Genomic DNA, 17,631 nt, shown 5'->3' with positions numbered 1-17,631 from the left:
CGAATACAACACACTTTACGATCTCTTCTGGATACCTATATATATTTTTATGTCCACAAAACCGGATTAAAATCCCTTTTTTAACGTTTTTTCGTTCATTAATTATTTATCTGAGTTTTCCTTGTAACAACCAGACTAACTGAACTACACTATTACATTTATAGCTATCTAGTTCAGCTATTATTTCTTTCATTATTAACAAATCCACTTCTCTTTCAATTTCCGCACGTAGGTGTTCGTTTTTATTCAAATTCATGACAAGCTGTCGTGCATTTAATTTTTTCTTAAATTTTTTTTTTATAAGGCCGATTCCAGCCTTTTATAATATTTTATTTATTGGCTATTTTCTCAAAGTAATTATCATAATATAATTAAATATCAGTAATCACTAATATCGAGTGAGCTATTTATCAACAAATTTTGATTTCGAGTATCACCATAATATGGTATTATAAGTTTAGATTTTTCTTAACTTGTTATTTTCTTTATAATATAATTTCTATCGTAAATAATATATATATATGTGTATATTAGCCGGTTTGAGCTCGCTTCGCTCGCCTGCTGACTAACCAGGACTCTTGGCGCGTTCGTATCCTCATTTTTGTGAGAATATTAATTATTTTACAGAAATGTTTTAAGAAAAGCACTATTAGTAGAGAATATTTTTCCTGAACATTTTGGTGTTTTTATTTTAAAAATAGGCTTAAGGAATGAGCAGATATAGAATTTAATAGTTTTTAATAGAAATTTAAGTTTTAACGCCAGCGATATTAATAATAGGGAGTTGGCTTGTTTCTGTTCGTATGACGTGTTAGTTGCATTGATCTCTATATAACTGGATAGAGGATCCCATATATTGTAATAGTTAAAAACTAGCGCCACCAAATGAGTTGCTAGAACTAAATAAAATGAAACGACCCATGCACAGAGGTAAGTGTAAGGATAAAACCACGTTTTAAACAGATGCAGTAAAGTGTTCTAATTTTGTATTTTCATCACTGATTTCTATATAAGTTTTCAACAACTGTCCGTAAATTTCTGCTTGTGTCGCGAAAATGATCGTTGTTTTGGTTATCTGACTTGAGTAAAATAAACATCCCTACCGTCACGATAATAGTCGCGCAAGCGTACAATTTCCATCAACGGTCATGCTATAGAAGAAGCGAATAACATCAAGTACTTAGGAGTTATCCTCCAGAAAAACGCAGATACACCGAGCACATAGTCAATGTATGCAACAAGGCAGAAAGGATGATAAAAAGTCTAAACATCATTATGTCATCGCAGAATGCCCCTCGGGCCTCAAAGCGCCGTTTACTGGCGACCACCGTCGTGTCTTCGCTTATGTATGCCGTTCCGGCCTGGTGGCGCTCTATCGCCATCAGGCGCAACAAAGAGAGACTGGCGAGGACGCACAGGTGTGTGCTCCTAGGTGTTGTGTCCGCATACAGGACAGTGTCCTATGCCGCCCTGTGCGTGTTATCGGGTACACCTCCTATTGACCTAATCGCAAAAAAGAGGGTGGAGAGGGCACAAGGCAAGCCAGAACAAGTGGTCAGGGATGCTGTTTTTAATATCTAGCAGGAAAGATGGTCGCAGGAAGCTGTGAGTCGATGGACGAGAACCCTCATCCCTAACATCAAGCCACGGTTGTCGAGAAGATTTGGTGAGGTTGATCATCACCCATCGCAGTTTTTTACAGGACATGGTTCCTTCAATAACTACCTGCACAAAATAGGCAAGAGAGAAGAGCCAATTTGCAACTACTGCAACGAGATAGATGATGCTGAGCACACCTTTTTTGAGTGCAATATGTGGGACACACTTAGACATAGTAAGGCACTCACAGGTATAACTCCAGAGACAACAATAGACTACATGCTAAGAAGCGAGTCAAACCGGAATAATTTTGCTAGTTTTGTTAGACAAGTTGTTGTACAGAAATACTCCGATGAGAGAAGACAAGGTGTTGGCTAGAATAGGACCGGGTGGACAGCCTTGCTGGTAAGGTCCAGCATGCTGAGGTGTGTTGGCACTGATGAGCCACCAAGGACTCCACGGGTAACAGTCAGGCAAGAGCACACTGAATACTGAAGGGACCCGGTACCGCGTCGCGGCGAACTGGGTCTGGCGTGGTGTATTAGTATTGCCCTTTTGGGTCCCCAAGGGGCCAATATTGATAAAGAACTCTCAAAAAGAGCTAACCGGTAGGCCGACCTGCCTTGCCGGTATATAGCCGGTAGGTGGGGAGGCCTATTTGAGTTTAAAGACACTCCCCTGGGCGGCGTAATACCAACAAGTCGGTCCGGCCCAGGGGAGCTGAGAAAAAAAAAAAAAAAAAAAAAAAAGCGTACAATGGTTTTATTTAGTTCCCAGCCACGCATTCTGCGGCGCTAGAATATGCTTCAGTATTGAACACTTAATTGTATTTTACGCCATAAGAATCCTCTATCGAGTTATATAGAGTTTAGTGGTTAGTTGCTAGTCCACTGACAACTAACCGCAGAGCGGATCACTTGATGCGCCGGCCGGATGCGCGCAAACGACTCTCTCTCTTGCTAATTAAAGAATCTTTTTTTTACTGTTAAATATTAACTAATGATCCAATTCTTTTATACATAAAATTAAGTAAATAATAATAAATAAAATAAAAATAAAAATAAAAATAATCTACACTTATAAATTAAATTAAATAATCTGTAAATTAATTGACAACGAACTGCTTCTAGCGGGCGATAAGAGGCAGATAAGAGTCACCATGCGCAAGTGTCCGGAGCATCACCATTGGTCTGCTATGCCTCAATAGCACCAAAAATAAAAATGTGAGCACATACGACAAACAAATCAAACTCGTGCACCATTCTCTTTGTGGGAAGATATGTATATAATAACATATATAACTATTTTGTGTAGAATCAGCACAAAAACATTTTTTAAATCAAAAGCTTGTCATTTCGAGGACGCTGCAAAAATTTTACTTTTTTCTACGATATTAAAAATTTATTTTAATAATATTTTATATAAAACAATACTAAAACTGATTTCTACTAGCTGTTGAAATTTAATAGATTGACGTAATAATAAGTCGCATTCGAAGTAAGCGGTAAATCTCTAACTGATGTGTCCTCCATTCTCTTTACATTTTTTAAAAAAATAATGGTCGATATATTGAACAATCGATCTATGTATTATGGAAGAGTAGAAGATTTTCGTGTTACCCTTAACGATCGGTTTGGTTTACTGTACGACCCTTCAATTGGAAACAGATTGTCGCTCGGATACACAGTGTCTCTACCTTGCCGAGCTTCATTAAAGAAACCGCTTCCATACCGATTACAAGAAGAAGATGTTGCCCGATACTATGAAATTTATCAGCGGAAGAAATAAAAAAATAAGAAAAGGGAAAGTTGAGGAATCAATCAACAGAGAGGAATCGCCTGTTTCTTATTAGGGCCGATCGGGGTAGTTTATCGTTTTACCGTGATTTGGTACGGCAATGATCCAGTCGTTTTTATTTTTTGTAAGTGGAAGAACATAGTTCCCCAGAGATTCAACGTAGAACATTTCGTGTATGTAGTAATATTTGATATAATCCGAAGAAAATTTACACAGATATTAATGGAATCTAAAAATGAGGCTAGTGCAATAGTGCTTTGGGAAAACAAACAATTTTACTAATAGAATTTTACGTATTTAATACGATTTCATTTCGATGTATCTTTGTAACGTATTAGTTACTGGCTGTTTATTACTGAATAATGATTTGTACTGACAAATCATTATTCGTACTAACAAAGAAAAAACTCTGAATATCACGAAGTAATGTTGTTTGCTACACAAATTATCATGATTTCAGTATTCCCATTGTACCCGATGTATGGTATGGATTGGTGTTTTAAACTGCTTACCGTTTTGCGTATTTTCATGTTAATAATTATGCAGTTTTATTATTGATTTTTGTCAAATTAAATTTTTATTTTTTTCTTATTTTTCAGGTAAGCGTTTGAATTCTGTACATCTGTTATAAGTTTACTACATGTATGGAAGTGAAATTTTAATTTACTACATTTTTTTTTTTTTTTTATAAAAAGTTTAGTACGTTTTCAAATAATTAAGGTTTAATACAAACCGGATTCGACACGAAATAATTTAATTAGAAATATAGTTCTGTAATACAGCATTTCTGTTGATTCTTGGCTAAGATTCATTTTCTTTCAATACTATACTTTCAAACGTAATTAAAAATTATTAATTAAAATCATTAAAAAAAAATTATATTTGAACTTTTCGTGATTAAAGACAGTATTTTTTTTTTTTTTTTAAATGATGAATTAATTCATTTATTCATCACAGAAGCTTTCTTCTGCGAAAATTCTGTGCTAAAAATACAGAATTTCTACAGAAAACAATTCTGTGAAATTCTTTAGATACAGAAAATGCCATGCTTGACCGGGATTCGAACCCGGGACCCTCAGATGAAAGGCCGCGATGATTTTATTACATTCACCCAGATTACATTTGGGAAAAAATAATTTTAGAAAAATTTCAAGTGCACCCATTTATGGCAGTGGATATATTATGTGATTTAGCGAATCGCAATAAATTATACACGTAACAATGTTTAGTGGGTAATAGAAAAATTCAGTTTCTTAGTCGCATCAATAATTGACAATATTGCTCTAATAAACTTTAAAAATAGCCTTTCATCAAGTCGGTTTATACACTTTTTCCCACTGTACATACAATCTCAGTTCGTATTTTATATGGGATTAAAAGTCTTGATTTTACCTGTTACGGCTATTTAATTCACTGTGCAGCTACCGTAGCTGGCTTCGAATGTTCATAAACACTATTACCGAATTTATATAATATATCAAGGATGAACAGGTTCTAATGGTCCCGATCTCCTCGGATTGAACCTAAAAGAATGAATAAAAACTCTAAAGAAGTGAAAGTGTAGAAAAAGGGATTAAAAATAAGGAAAAGAGATGGTTGTCGTGAAGGAACAACCTATCCTCACAGCTATGGCAGTGACGTGTACCACCAGTCGGTGGATCCCACTTGGACTACCTCGGGAGATCAGTTTATTTTTATTCGTATAGGAAATTTATATTAACGATCAACGATTTTCAGTCAACCGCCGTAAATGTATACAATTAAAATTGTTTCTTCTCTAAAAATTAGAAATAATCGGACGAATCGGATAAAAATCGATCCAGCTTTGTGAGTTTCCTTGCAGGATGGGTGATATCACAAACGAACCTCAAATGAGCCTGCTCGTAGCCCTACTAGTCCAGTCAGTGGGGAAAAAAGGTTCGATTTTGAAGAAAATTAGTAGAGTTTAGGGAAGTATATGGAATTGTAGATAAGGGTAAGAATAAGTTGTTTATATGCGATTTTTTTTTTCTTCCCCTACTCTCCCCGACCGGATATCCATTTAAGTATACTCAGTCGGGAGAGTGTCCTTTTACTCTAAGGGAGTGTCCCCCGCCCACCGGTTATACACCCGGCACGGCAGGTTAGCTCCCCCGGTCTCGGATCTTTAATTTTATTTTATTCGCCTGCCTCTAATCCCCCGCCTCGGAGACGGGATATGGCTACGCCACCTCCCATCCCCTCAGCAGGGAACCGGGTCTCGGTCGTTATGTCTTTCCTCTAATCAGCGGTACCGCCCCCACTAAGCACCGAGGCACCCGCAGGAGCGGCACCGCCAACCGGGACTCGATCTTTTATTTGTCCCACACTCCCCAGGAGTTCCCCCTCTTCTCAGGAACCCGCACACCGCGGCGTACGGGCCCTCCACGGAGGGACTGTCCTCCCTACCCTAATTTCACAAACCCCTTCTTCTGTCCTCTTCTTCCTTGGTGCGTAAGATTTCCCCGGCAAACCTACGGAACCGATCCCAGTTATCGTCACTATAGACCATCCAATTTAAGAGGTTTTCAGGTGTAAGTCCGTTGTCCGAAATTTTTCTTCTATTTGGAGCCCATCTTGGGCATACAAACACAGTGTGTTCCGCATCATCAGTCTCTGGGCAGTACACACATTGTGGGGTAGGTTTCGCAAACTGGACAATTGGCGGCCGTTCAAAGGTGGTGATGATGAGAAACGGAGGAGGGGTTTCTAGCGGAAGGTGTTGAACAGCCCCAGCTGTGACGGCCGGTATGCCCTGGTGCTGGCTCCGATGATCAGCTGGGGATTCCATGTACGAAGTGTGACGCTTTCTGTTGTGACGACGATCATTTGTACCTGACGTCTTTTAGGGAAGAGTCAAGACCAGAGTCCTGGTGGGGGATTCCCTTGTGGACTCCCCGTCTGAGAAATAAAGGACTCAAAAGATTGAGACCCGGCCCCTGGGGTGGGGATGAGGTTACGGTATTGGGATCTGGAGTCTCCTGCCTGGGAGTTAGAGGCAGACATAAAGTAAACGATCCAAACGGCGGGCCGATCTGCCTTGCCGGATGTTCAGCTGGTGGGCGGGAAGGACCGTTAGAATTAAGGACACTCCCTTGGACTGCGCGTTATACTTAAATGTGGGTCCGGCTCATGGGAGGGGGTAGCATAAAAATATAAACAAAAAAAAGCCAAGGTAAACTTTTTAGGCGAAAATGTTCTTAAAATTTGCACTACCTATAATTTAACCCCTTAAACGTTGAATTCCGTTAATGTTTTACTGCAACGGCCGAAAAAAAATTTTAAAATGGCAGTTTTTTGCAAAGCCAATATTTATTGCAAATACTACTTTTTTACTATTTTTATTTTTTTTAAAGTTTGAAGTTTGGTAAGCATATAAAAGCCGACTAATCTGAAAAAATATGTAAAACCTGATAACACGATAGTTATTATTTTTTCGAGCTACTCCAGTTTATAAAAAAATGGTCTCGATCCGTCCAAAATTTGCGGAGATAGAGCAAATTTTTTTAACTCCTCCGGTTTGAAGTTACGTATTGAGCTTTATTCGCGCGCGACTGCCGCAACCCGCTTCCTCTTCCAAGACAACCGCGCGAGCAAGCTGTATTTTTCCCTCTTTTTTCAAGTTTTACATTAATTTTTGGTCTAAAACTTTTTACCATTTCAAATTACAAGTCTTGAAGAATAGATTGCACTTGAAATGAACACGAAAAATTTTTAAAAGTCAAAATATTTACAGTTGCCTGAAGAATGTTTTTGTAAAAAAATTACAATATCTCAGCAAGGAATTAACCAATTTTCTTTTTTTATCGCTCATTGAATTTGAAATTCCAAAAACTAACATTTACAACAATAAAAATAGAAAAAACTTTTTTTTTGCAACAAATGGCCTTTCAAAAACGGCTTTTATTCAGAACTTTTTCGCTTAGATAGTTTACCTTGGCCTACAAAATTGAAAATATAATTTTCACCACTTTGAACGGCCGCATTTTGTCTAGTTAGCGAAAATTTACTTCAGTCGCATAAAAACAATTTATACTTACCCGTAACAATACCCTTGTCCACTGGCGTTTCTCTCTGTTAATGAAAGTCCATCATGTTCTCTCCACGTTCGCTCAAGGTATGAATCTCCTCATTATCAACCGTGTTTATCGTACGGCTCCAAAATTAGTCAGTTGCCGATTTGGTCCGAATCTCTTAGTAGGCTTCAATTATAGTCGGCTGTACTTTGCGAAGGTTCCTCGTTCCAACCGACACATTGCACGAGATGGAACCACTTCACCGACAAGAATCCGACTTTTTCTGTAAGTCGTGCGATTCTGTGAGTTGTACCTTTCAACCGTAGAAAAATGACGCGGAAGTTCGCGTCATACGGTTAACATGACGGATAATCTAGTTAGAGCTCAATTAGGCAGATTTTGGATATGTATCTTTTCTACCCGTTAATAGCAATAGATGTCACATCTACTTCTACCGGTCTAAACCTCAGTGGGTCGATTCAATGAAATTTTACTACCACGTTCACGACATAAGTACTATTAAATCGAGATTAGATTGGAGTACGGATTTAAAGCCGAGGGACATCCTTTTCGAATTTAGTACTGTTCACCGGACTGCTCCTAACAAACCCGGAGTCGCTCGAGAAAAATTTCTAGGATCAATAGGAAAGCCTCGATTTTTTAGAAAAATATCATCAGTGGAGGCGTCATACTGAATACGACTCACCCGGCCAAACCTCTACACAAATTGTAGTCCTAATTTCCTTCGTGTACGACTTAGTTTTCACAACAGGAACTTTCTTTAGTGTTCTATTTATCCTTTCTTTTTTTTAACTTTTCGTTCATTATATGTATGTATACTCTCTTTTAGTTCAGTTACCCTCCTGTAGGTTTTATTTCATTCATAGTGTTGTACCATTAGGGCAGGTCCTGTCACGGCTGCTGCTCTCCACCTTGTTCTTTTCTTCGCTAACCTCTTTGTTTCAGCATATTTTTCCTTTTCATTATCCCGTCCATCATTTGACATCTCTTTCTTTCCTTCCATTCACTATGCCTTCTATCGTATCTACTAATAAACACCTTCTTCTCATACGGTGTTCTACCCGGTTCCTTTCCTATATTCAATCGCATTTCACATTTTCCTGTTCTTTCCGATTTTCTTTAATAATTTTTCACTTGTTACGTAGTCTTGGCATTTGACATTTTTATCATTCTACGCCACACCCTCATGTCAAAAGCCTCAATTCATTTTCTGTGTGCCTTTCTCATCGTCCATGTTTCAGCTCCATAGAGCATCTAATTCCAATAGGTTTTTATTAATCAGATTATTTGTAAAATAACCATTGTTGTTCTTGTTTCACGTAGAACTACTAGTATATCGTTGTAGTATCTGAAAATAATTAGAATATATTTCGGTCTTATTTTGTAACCGGATGATTCAACTTGAAAAAGATTAATAATGTATGATAAAATGATATAAAGAAATAAATCTAAAGGTCAGGTTCTACAATACGCTAAAGTATATAATTATTCTTTTTAATGGAAAAATAATAATTTATTAACTTTAGTTCGAGTCGATAAATATACGAGTGTCCTACGTTTTTTTTACCTTTATATGTAGTTTATTATCCTACTTTTTTTTGAAAATGCAGACGTTGCAATTTACTGTATTAATAATTTCATAAATAATAAACTCTAAAGCAAACCTAAGTGAATAATACAGATATATAGGTTACAATTATATTTTAAAATGATATATCCAGATAGCAATGTCCAATAAGAGTGGAAAACTACTTCTAGAACAAAATAATTGATATGAAAACCACCAAGGGTTATAAACGTGGAAATATTTTCCGCTACTCTATTTTTAAGCTTTTTGTTCATATATAGTAACTGATATATGCATGCCATTATCATTTTTATTTAATTTTCTTTCATATTTAACCTCTTTTATTTTGTCAACCATTTTTCTTTTATACTTCAATTAATAAATCGTATAAAAAAAAACACGTTTTTCACGGAGAAGGGACGAAACCGTATTAAGGTAATTAAAAAATATATTTTTATTCCTTCTGTTTTTTTGTTTTTTTTTTTTGATTTTCCATTTATATGCATCCTGAGTAAATAAATTAATTGAAAAACATATATATCTTTTAGGAGTCAGAACTTCAGATGTTTATTTTAAAATCATCTAATATTGACATTTTATAAATTTATTATTTCTCATTTTATACAATGAAATCTTTCAAAATAATTCGTCCTCATTTCGACTTCCTTGTACAATACGAAGGAAGTATTATAATAGCGAAAAATTTCGGTTTTCATATTTCAACGGAAATATCTATTTTGATCATCCCTGAATCCATTTTACTAGTTTCGGCGTGATGTCTGTACGTACTTACATATGTACCTTGCATAATTCAAAAACTATTAGCTGTAGAATGTTGAAATTTTGGATTTAGGACTGTTGTAAGATCTAATTGTGCATCTCCCCATTTGATTACAATCGACGGGACCAAAAAAAGCCCAAAATCCAAAAAAAAATTGAGTTTATCTTTTTCTTAACTGTAATAAGCTCTCATCGAGAGATTTTTAACGATGTATCATAAGTGGTAATTATTTTCATTGGTTCCAGAGTTATAGCTAAATCGAATTTCATTTAATGAAATATTTGGATCTCACAAGGGGAAGGCACATCAATTCGTATCCGATTTCCTTTTTTTTGTTTTTTTTTTAAATTTAAATATATAGATTTATTAATAATTTATTAACCTCTGATTGTAAAAAAAGTTTTACAGTAAATAATAACAATAAAAAAAAAATCTAAAAAAAATCAGAAGTTAGCGAAATAAATTTTATTTTATTAAAATACACATACACATACATATACACATCTTTTAAAAATGTGTATATGTAATTGAATAGGTGTACAAGGAAGTCGTGTGGTTTGTACATCAGATTTTTAAATTACAAAAAAACTATTTCCCTTCGGTTAGGCTCTGAAATCCATTTTAAAATTACAAAGAAACGAACAGGAAAGTTGTTAATGAATTTATGAATTGTATTTTTTTTTTTAAAATGCATCCAAGGGAATAAATTGAAAAAAGTATTTACAGGGAACTGCCCTCCTGTAAGTATTCTATATTTACGTTCAGTTAATCTTTCTATTATTACAATTGTCGAGATTTCATCGTTATTTATAAACCTTCAATTTGCTAGGTGTTTTTCCATAAGTTAAGCTATTCCAGAACAATTTTCATTCAGGAAAAAAAAGCTGTTCTTTATTCTTATTACAAATAACTAAATAAATTTTATTTTTAATAAAATTTCTAATTTATTACATAATTAGAAAAATTCGTCATTAATTAATTTTATTTGTTTATTAATTATATTATTATACCTGGCAAATTTTGGTAACATTTGTTTAGCCTGTTTTTTCAGATTATATTACGCGTATTAATAATTACTGATTATTTTCATGCGTTTTTTATAAAACTAGCACATCATAAAAATCCGAGATTACGAACACATTATTCCAAGATAGATGGTGGTTATATTAGTTTGTTGCTGTGCACTCTTTATTCAAGTTTTTATAATAAACTAAGCCTGAAAAATCGATGAATTGCGTCTGAGATACAAGAGACACTGGTTAAAGTGTTGCTTTCTGTGATAGTAATGATGTTTACTGTTAAACCGATCTCTATGCTCAACAGATGATGATAATATCACTTGTAGGATTGAATATATTCTGTATTTTCTTTGACGTAGGTACTGTTTTGCAGTAATGTGTATTGGAATCGTTGAAAATTGTGATGAAAAATAACTTTTCGTCGATTTCTGTAATAGTTATATCAAGCATGAAATTCTTGTTATTCTTTAGAATAATTAAATCATTTTAATTTTTAGTTGTCTGTGTTATTCATGATCGTAGCAGCAACTAATATAAATACGTATATTTAAATATTTCTGTACTACGAGTATATATATATAGAAAGACTTAGAATATAAACTGTTATGTTAATGAAATTCTGTAATTTTTTCCTCTTAATCTTATATGTATATATATATATATATATATATATATATATAATGGTTGTTTATTCCGTATGCGGAACATTTATCCGAGTGATGTCCATTCATCCGATTGCGATGAAACTTTGGTGAGTTGTGAGCACGCCCGCGAAATGTCTGAATTAATTTGAACCCGCTAGGTGGCGCTGGGGTCGAGATATTTGGAAAAATTGTATTTATGGTCCGATTTGGGACCATAAAGGGAGGAAGGGAGAAAGGGGACACGGAAAAGGGGGGAAAGAGGAGAAAAGGAAAAATGAAAAGGGGTGAAAAGGAACGGGAAAATAGGGAAATGAAAAACTGAAAGAGATCATGGTGAAAGATGTAGGGAACAGGGAAACAGAGAAATCATAAAATAGGGAAAAAAGTTAAATTTTGTGTAGTGCCGTAATGTTCTTTTTTTAATATTTTATCAAACTTTCAATTGTGTTAGTTTAATCTATATACGAGGTGCGACAATAAAGTAATGAGACTGATTTTTTTTTGCAAAATGTGGCAACCCTGCAGCTTGCGTAGGCACACCATCTTTGACCTTGGTCTATAAGCTACTTCTAGTCCAAGCGGCACATTAATTCAACTGTTCAGTCGTGAGTTGTGCTGTAATAAGTGAACACGTGTTTGTGTCTCTCGTCACAGAAATGAAACCGCAAAATATTGCGCGACGGTATGCCATTTCTTTTTGCGTTAAATCGGGTGAAAACGCGACGACAACTTACGGTAAGCTTAAGAAGGCTTTTGGAGAGGAGGTTATGTCAAGAGCTCAAGTTTTTCGGCGGCATAAAATTTTTAGTGAAGGCAGAACGAATGTTGAAGATTAAGAACGGTTCGTCTAATATTGACTGAAGATCTTGGTACGAGAAAGATTTGTGCAAAAATGGTCCACAAAAATCTCACACAACAACAGCGAGAAACACGGAAAAATGTGGCAGCCGATCTGTTAGAGCAAACGGAAATCGATCCAGATTTGTTGAGCCGTGTTATCACTGGTGATGAAGGTTGGTTTTTTCAATACGATCCAGAGACAAAACGCCAAAGTTCGCAGTGGGGCTCAAAGGGATCACCCAGACCAAAAATAGCTCGCACGTCAAAGTTAAAAGTGAATGCCTGCTTGTGTGCTTCTTCGATTCCAAGGGAATTGTTCATAAAGAGTGGGTGCCTCCTGGACAAGCAGTTAACCAATATTTCTACAACGAAATTTTAGAAAGACTTCGTAAACGAGTTCTTCGTGTCCGTGCCAACATTGCTGATGATTGGATTCTGCATCAAGATAATGCGCCATCCCATACTGCTAGCAATTTTTAACCTCAAAACAGATTTCAGTAGTACCACAGCCACCTTATTCACCATATATCGCTCCGTATGACTTTTTTCTATTTCCAAGAGTCAAAATGGCGGTCAAGGGACACCATTTTCAAACAACATAAGATGTCCAAAAAGCTGTGACGAGGGTCTTGGAGAATATTACAGAAGAGTTCCAGAAATGTTACCATCAATGGCAGAACCGCTGGAATAAGTGTGTGCAATCCGAGGGGAACTACTTTGAAGGAGACAACACTAAGCATGACTAAAACGGTAAGCAACATTTTTTTTCAAATCAGTCTCATTACTTTATTTTCGCACCTCGTATATACTCAAATCTAGCAATAACGAAGCATTGCCGTTCAGTTAGTTGATATAAAAACATTCAATTTTTCAAATTATAGATAAGGAGTGTACCAAAATAACGACCAAGCGATGCCTCTTGCCCGCCCTTTGTGTTTGATGAAACTTATATATATATATATATATATATATGAATATATATATGAGTAAGGTGGACCTTTAGTATTATTAAATTTTTTTAAAACCACAAATCGTATTAATGCGCTTAAAATCCTTTCGTTTTCCATAGTGTAGTTTATATACCGTACCCTAGTTTAGTGCAACATGACACAAAAATCTGAATATATATAAGGGTGACAGGAGGTCTATTGAATGAGGGGAAGACAGTTTAAAGAGGCGATGGAAAGGGTTATGAGTTTAATGCCGAAGAGAAAGGAGAAAGTAGAAAGACGATAGGGGGAGGGGTTGAATTAAATCCGCTGAATTCCCCGTGGACATTAATTAATTGTAACTCGGGATAAAGCTGGTTTCACGTCTCCCTTACGCTCTTTCTCCCTCATTCCTCGATCTACACCCTCTGTTTCTTCTCCCTCTCTTTATGTCCTTCTCTTTTCCTCCAAATCTTTCTCACCCCCACCCCTGCAGTCGCTTACACTATATTGCTTATTAACTTTTGCGTACCGTTTGAAGTTCATTCCGATCTCCTAGTCCCTTCACTCTGCCCTCAGTAACTTTATTTAATTTCCTCTCCTGCTATTTCTCATTCGCTCTCCTTCCTACAGTCTCTCTCTCTCTCTTTTGTACCAAAATTTCGGGTTTTACATCTACCGTATAGAAACATACAGTTTTTATTGTTTATTTGCGTGTAAAATATGTGCCCTATTTTTATTACGTAAACAGTCAGAGCTCTCTAATCATAATCGCAAGGGAAGAAGTTTTTGTTAATTGTTAAAAGTAGATAAATTAAAATTTTAAAGAATAAAAATAATTTTTATTTAGCGATATTTCTCTCTCGTCGTACGGTTTAAATCACGTTAACTTCTTTTGAGTGTAATTAGTTAATTTTTTTTTAAATTTTGGTTATAAATATTACTGAATACTACACAGCACATATTGAATTTTGTTTCGGTATTTATTACTTCAGTTTTATTATATACGCATTTAATACGGACGAAATTTTTGTTTATAAATTGAATGAACAAATTAAAACTTAACCGAGCAGCCTCAAAGTACAGTTATTATTTAACCAGTGGCGGCTCGCGTATAGGCACTGTGGAATCCAACAGTCTCTATTTCCACTTGATATTATCGATAAAATTTAATATAATGAGTCCTTTTTTCTTTAATTCTTTCTTTATACTTGTACAATATATAATCCTTAAGCCTAATTTCGGTAGCCATCCCCCAGTTTATGAAAAAGATACAGAAATCTTTGTACGCTTCACAGTTCAAGTGGCGTGGTGTTCGGCTCTTTTACGGATGCGTACATAGGAAGCAGCACGCAAGGCTGGGAGGGAGAGAGAGAGCCCTGTTATTCTCGTACTGCTGACCCTGGCATGTTGGTGGAAGGTAGTTTTTTTACTCCGCGTGTGTTTGGAACATTTCTTTTCGTTCCGTTAGTTTAGTCGGTGGAAGGAATATGAAAGCGGTTTAGTTTTTTCAGTAGTAATCAGAAGGTGGTGGAAAGCAACGGGTCTTTGATTGCCAAATCTGTCCAAAAACACGCTGGAAGGGCGAAAGAAGGTAATTAGTAAAAACTAATTATGTGTTTGTTTCTGTGTACGTAGAAATTTAAATTAAGGAACATTGGATTATAAAAAAAAACTATATTAAACTATACTATTATTATTAAACTATATTATATTAGACTATATTAAAAAATATTATCTGTATTAAAATGTTATTATTCATTCGTTGCCGAATACGGCTTTTAAACATAATGTGCTTAAAACCGTGTACCGTATTCTTGAATGTGATAAAATGTAGAATTAGATTATTATCCTGCTTCCACCTATTCTATTTGATTAATTTTTTCGGTTCTTTTATTTTACAGAAAACATTAACCGTGGCCTTGAAAAGGCACAGAAAAAAGTTTTTTGGACGAGCACCCCCCCACTAATTTTAGCTAAAAGCCGCCACTTCCTTTAACGCTGCAAATACTGGCACCACTATTGGTTGTGTATGTTACTACTCTCGTCTGTTGTCAGTTTTAACTTGTTGTTTGTGCTTCAATGCGATATAATTTCATTCTTTACCGTTATTTTTTCCTGAAATTTCTATTTCCGATCGAGTAAGAAAATCGATCGCTAGAAAGAGGAAAGCAAGACAAGAATCAACGGAAACAAAACCTTTATATCAAAATCGAAAATTTTGTTTCGTTAAAACGTGTAAATAATATAAAAATAAAACAAATGCTATTACAGAAGAAACTTTATTTACATAAGTACGCGAAATTAAGTCTATCTAAAAAAAAAATCGTAGTAAAATTTCCTATTAAATATTTAATAGCCGAATAAAATTATTACCCAATTTTTACTTCCTTAAACGAAGTAAAGGAAATATTGTAATAGCGAAAAATTTCGGTTTTCAGATTTCATTGGAAATATCTATTATGACCATCCCTGAATCCATTTTGACTACTTTCGGCGTGACGTCTGTTCGTACGTACGTACTTATGTAACACAAAAACGATTAGCTGTAGAATGTTGAAATTTTGGATTTGGACTGTTGCAACATCTAGGTGTACACCTTCCCTTTTGATTGCAATCGTCTTGAACAAAAATGTCTAAAAAAGCCCAAAATCCCCAAAAATTGGATTTTGGGATTTTTCTTAACTGCAGTAATAAGCCCTCTTTGAGAGGTTTTCAACGATATATCATAATTGGTACTTATTTTAATTGGTTTCAGAGTTATAGCCAAATGTAATTTTAATAAATTAAATATTTGGATCTTACAAGGGGAAGTTACATCGGTTCGAATCCGACTTTATTTCCTTTTTATTTTTTTTTTAAATTTAGATATATTGATTTATTAATAATTATTAACTTAGATTGTAAAAGAATTTTTACGATAAATAATGATTCAATAATAACAAAAAAAGTAGGAAAACAAATTAAAAACTATGTAATAAAAATTTATGTAATTTAATAGGCGTATAAGAAAGTCATATGGTGTCCGCATCAGATTTTTTTATAAATGAAACACCAAATTCAAATTTTGTCTTTTTTAAAAAAAAAAACTTTACTTTTGGGAACGTTTTATCTATTCCTAAGGGATGTGATTTAATCGGCAGATAAAAATTTTAGTAAAAGAAAAAATATTTTCTGAAATATAATAATGCCTGTTTAAGATTCCTTATAACCTAATTGTGAGAATTTTCTAATTAAATTTACACTTAAATATTATTCTAAACACTAAAAAAAATTAAAATCTGTTAGTCGCTTCTTGTAGTTTTAACAAATAACGGTACAAACAAATATTCTATAATCAGAATTACAGCAAAAACCATTATCGATCTGTCATAATTAATTTTTTAAGTACCAAATAAATAAAAAATTAAAATACTGCACAGAAATTTTTTTCGCCTGTACAGAGAACAATTATTTTAACTCGTTGAGAAAAAAAAACCCAAACGAAAAACATAACGCTATTAACATTTGGTTTACTGTATAGTTACGTACGTATAAAGTAATAAAAAGTAAGTGAATAAGAGATGAAAAAATATAAACAGAAATTAAAATAAAAGTTACTAAACATTTTTAATACGTCATGCAATAGTAGTGTATAGGAGTATATCCGTAGAAAAAGTTATTACAACGATAAAAGGAACTAAAGAAGCAGTTTAAGGTACGTCTTAATGTCACAAAATCTGTTGCATTTAAATTAAGACATTAAATTTAGAACGGGTTATAAGTAAAATAGGAATAGACGGGACTATAAACTCGTATTCGTCATATACTCTAATATTTTATCATATACTTTGTTGCCGAAATAAAAATAATATATAAATAAAAAATATGTAACCGTAAAAATACCGTAGTTTTATCTACTGAACTACTTGAATCGTAAAATAAAATTCTTTTTTTCTCTTATTTTATAAACTTAATTCAGTTTTTTATTAGCTATTTAACCTTCTTTACCTTTAATAGCCAATCGTACTACTTTTTTTTTTTTTTAAATAATTATTACGCCAGAAAAACTTCGATTTTAGAATTATTTTTTCGTTTAAAATGAGTTTAATAGAATAAAACTTAAAATTATTTTCAAAAATTCATCCCTAATTATTTTTTTCATTTCAAATATTTTAAAATGTTAAATTAATACGCACTGTCATAATAGAATGTTTTTACAACCTGATTATTATATTACTGTATAATAAAAGAACAATACTTAGCGTGGAAAATTTATGATTAAACAAAATTTATTGATTTCTAAGTAATGCAGCAACCCGCATCGTTAGATATAACTCTATGTTCGGTTTACTCAATACTGTAAAAATATGTTTCAACGGTTTTTACTCGTTTTATGCTTAGTGATTTACAACTGTAGC

This window comes from Lycorma delicatula, chromosome 12, assembly GCF_047948215.1.
Source record: "Lycorma delicatula isolate Av1 chromosome 12, ASM4794821v1, whole genome shotgun sequence".
In the NCBI taxonomy this organism is placed as follows: domain Eukaryota; kingdom Metazoa; phylum Arthropoda; class Insecta; order Hemiptera; family Fulgoridae; genus Lycorma; species Lycorma delicatula.
Note: the sequence above shows the minus strand (reverse complement) of the source record.